Source organism: Symsagittifera roscoffensis, chromosome 8 (assembly GCF_963678635.1).
Source record: "Symsagittifera roscoffensis chromosome 8, txSymRosc1.1, whole genome shotgun sequence".
NCBI lineage: Eukaryota > Metazoa > Xenacoelomorpha > Acoela > Convolutidae > Symsagittifera > Symsagittifera roscoffensis.
Window position 1 is genome coordinate 22,290,360 of NC_087069.1, and position 4,317 is coordinate 22,294,676.

The following is a 4,317-nucleotide window of genomic DNA, read 5'->3' on the forward strand; positions in this document are numbered from 1 at the left end:
GGTTGAATATCTTTGTAAAAAAAACTTTTTCAAATTTGGGATAAAAAGTTCTTCCTGTCAAAAGCTAGAAAATCAACTCTGTTTTTCCGGATCCTGATGGTCCTACAAATGCCATAAACAGTCTTGTGGACGTATGAAAAATTTTATTCATATCCTTGGGTTTGGTGGCTCGTACCCAACTAAACCAGACAATATTGAAAACCAAACTGACGTTTCTTCATAGCTTATTTGCGTCCAAGAAAGTTTACAGAAACAAAAAGTAAGTAAATTGAAAATTAAAATCATTTGAGACATAAAAACTACTTCTGATCTGGGTACTGTAACTATAGTAGCATCAGGCTCATCAATCGCTAATTCAGTCATTCAGTTGTTCGATTTATAATTCTCTCTCTATCTGGTTCTTTGTAACTCTCTATCTATAACACTAGTTTCTTAATCAGAATGAAAATTGTTTTTTGTTGTCATAAAATATGTATCAAAACAAAAAAACATCTCGTATCGAGTATAAATTCTAGAGTCATTAGTCATGTCATTGTCATTGTCCTTGTCATGCGTTTCTACAACATAATTGGCTGGCACATACTCAGTTTTTGCATGAAACACAACTTTCTTTACAGAGTTCTCCTTTACTAGTTTCTGAACTTCCTCAGGTAGGTCATTGCTTTGAAGATCCATTTGAATTCAGGGTTGACGTTTGGGCACTAAGACTAGCCTGGGAAGACATACTCCTTGTTTGTTGGCCAACATTTCGAAAATAATTGTGTCGTTGAAAATATATGAATTGGTCAATCACTGGGAAAAAACTTCTTAAAATAGTCAATTCGTCTCCTGATAGAGTAATTTGTTCTTTCCGCTGCATAACTTGACCTCGGCAAATGATTTGTTCTGTTCTGGTCAAAGTTATTTTGATACCACTATCTGGTGTCATCCAAGCCAAGAACACTAAATTTGGAGATAGGTACGTCTCCGCTTTTGCTAGTCTTTCGTTGTTGCTCATTTGTCAGCCAATCAAAAAATACCTTCGTTTTTTATGAGGGCACAGTGATTCCTAGAGTTGTAATTAGGTAAATGTCTATTGCAAGATGGATAATTCTTTAGATGTAAGTTTTCAATTCTCGGGCAACCCAATTCATCAAGATTCACAACTTCTCGATCCAAGTACTTCGCAAGGAGTTCAGCCCTCTCTTTTCCTTTGGCGTAAAATAAAGCGTTAGGATTTCTCAAAACAAAATTTTGAATAATCTGTTTTAGGTTTAAATATAAATAATCTCCGCTTTCCCAGTGAATTGCGTGCAAGTAATGTGTTAACCAGTTGTACGCTTTTTGTTCAGCTTTGGGTAGTAAGTTGAAAGAGACTGGTGGTAGAATAATAAGAGAGTCGCTATATTCAGAAGGCTAATTTTTCTATTATAAAGTTGTTTTTTTTTGTTAGCGAAATCCTTCCAAATCTATGACGACCAATCGTTCGCTCAACATTCTAAGAATTGATAGAGTTCTGGTCTGGTTACTTTGACGAATAAACAGAAAGTAAAACCGCTCAAATGACCAATCAGACTGCTGTCAGACTTCCAAGGTAACATATAGCAGTAAGTGAGACCCGTGTTGTAAACTTCGTCAACAAAAACTGCAGCGTCATGAAAAATTGCATGCAGACGTAGTATTTTTGAGTATTTTAAGTATTTGTCCAAGGAAGAGTCGTCTATGCCAATAAGACCTCCATATGGCCTAAGTTTAATAGCTACGTCATATTTTAGTTGGAACTGGAAAAGAAAAACAGAGAACATGCATCCAGAAAGTAATGTCGACGGTCAAAATTTTCCGGATATGTTTTTTTCACAGTCAAATAAATCTCATGAATGATTTCCGAGTCTGTTGAGGTAATCTACGTTTTTCCAATTTCACTTTTTTCCAACACTCTTTGAGCCTGCTGAATTTCCAAACAATGATATCTACAACTCGGTAAATTACATTTGATTAGACCATCAGCTTTTTTCATATATTTGTAACATTTTAGTAAACATAAATTTTCAGTCTGCGCTTTAGTTTTTCTTTCAATCAGCTTAGTGTTAAAGTCTAACAAGAAGTCAAATCATTTTTCAGAAGTAGCATTCGACAAATCAATTGTTTTTACAAGTTTTTGTTTTCAAATCAAACTCAAAATTTTTTAAATTTTTTGGTTGAAAATAACAGGCAGCTAAAAGTACAATTTCTTCTGTCTGTGTTTTCGTGATCAGCGTATTTTAAACTCGGGGAAAACTTGGGGAAATTTGGCACAATTATCACCTTCCGAAACATACTGTTTCAAAAGTTTTTTTTTGATGAACAAGTTCATGTGATTTAAATTGTTAATTTGCTTGTTTTAGATGCCATCAAATGTCGAAACAGTAAAAGTACCTTTCGGAGAGCTAACCCTCAAAAATATCCCCATTGAGGAAGTCCATGTACGGTATAAAGCTGGGACCGATCCTGAGGTCTTAGTGGTGAAGGAGCTCTGGCTCAAACCACGCCAGTGGGCTAAGGGGAAACCCCTTCCCCGGACTTTCGTCCCTGGGTCGCCCGAGTGGGAACTCCTCACTGAGCAACTCAGGGACGTGTTCGCCCTCGGGGGTTGAATTGGGAACAGGGCTGCTGATCTGCTGGGGTTGATCGACAGCCCAGCTATGTCCATTTACTCCCACCTCTTCTTATAAAGAAGAGGTTTTTTTAACCATATTATAATTTTTTAGTCCCCTTCTTCAACATCTCTTTTTTATTTTATTTTCATTCGACAATTGATTCTATAATTTGGCCTACAACAACTCAAATTTTGGGTAAATCATTCTTATTTTGTTCAAATAGATCATTCATTTTTGTCTAAATAGAGGTGGCGGCCGCCGCACTTGACGGATTTTCCTTTCTTCGAGATTCAGCAATATAACATCAATTTTTGAAGGAAATCGTTCATCGCAGCCAACAGTTAAGCTACGCTGCCAAAATCTTGTTCTCCTATATACCATATAGTTTGGTTGCATATCATAGCTACATAACGTCATTTTACATGTAAACAAGCCAATACCCCCAAACTTTAGAAGGGAAAACATGCACCAACCAAAATTTAAAGTGGTCATTTTCCTAGCCACTTTTACTATACTACTATTTACATAAGGAACACGGACTCGATGTTTTCTAGCAAGTCGTTAATCATTTTTATTTTTTTGTAATACCTTTTGGGTTAAGATTTAAATAAATTGAATAACAATCCTTATGAATGTTTTCTCTCTAAATTTAAGATGGGTGGTGATGAAAATGATATGCAAAAAAATGAGAACGTTTATTTTTTATATGAACAGAATCAAGAACAAATATCATGGAAATGTTTTTGACGTACAAGTGTTCTTGACGTGCAAGTTTTCGTTCTACAATGATAAATTTGAAGAAACAAAAATTTGAGATGCAACGTTATAAAGAACGGTCAGTTAAAATTTACATTCTCCGAAGCTATGAAAAAACTTGATTTACCAAAATACAACTTTTTTTCTAGTCGCACTCAGTGGAGCTGGAAAATTACATCATTTTGTTGACTGATTGAAAGATATTGAAGCAAAAAAAAAATTAAACAAAAAATGTTTATTTTTATTTACAAAGCTGTTAATGTAAGGTCGATACTAAAAAAATTTTTAATATAATTTTGAAATCTTCTAAAAACGTTTGAAATAATTAAAGTTTTCGCATTTCATCCTATCGAGATACAACAAGTTTTTTTAGTTTTTTTTTAAAATTAAAATGCTGGTTTGAGTTATTTTGTTAGAACAAAATCAAACATAGGATGCTGTGAATGGAAAAGGACCACCTTATCCTCAGTTTTTGTACGTAATTATAGCAAAACAACCACTGATGACTTATTGTGATATGGTGCAAGTGAAACAATTCTTTTTGTATCCGTAGGAGTTAAACAATTTGTTCCATTTTGCGCAGAATTTCGAATAGTCTTTTTGAATCATAATTCATAGAAAAAATTTACAGAAAATCTAGTTATTTTTCCCATTTCTAGAAATAAAAGACAACGTTGAAAAAATTATGGCACTTTCGCGCAAAGTCATGGCAGAACAGCAATCTCCTCTTTAAAAAGCTTATAGCCTTGGCTGCAAAAAACTTGGAGCAGAATTAATTGAAACTGTAGCTCCAGATATGAAGTATGTTGTTAGTGAACGCAAACAACTCAAAAAAACATTCTCAAAGTTTGTTGGAGCAAAAATATATTGGAAACAATCAGGAGGTGGAAAAAAGAACATCGGTATCATATGATTAGGGTATTCTTTCGTTTTTAAATAGAAATAT

The 4,317-nt window shown here is 34.2% G+C and overlaps 1 pseudogene; it reads left to right on the forward strand.

The window, feature by feature from the left end:
- LOC134853505 (uncharacterized protein DDB_G0271670-like) overlaps positions 1-2,612 on the forward strand; it is a 4,825-nt pseudogene extending 2,213 nt beyond the window's left edge.
- The last annotated feature ends 1,705 nt before the right edge of the window (positions 2,613-4,317 follow it).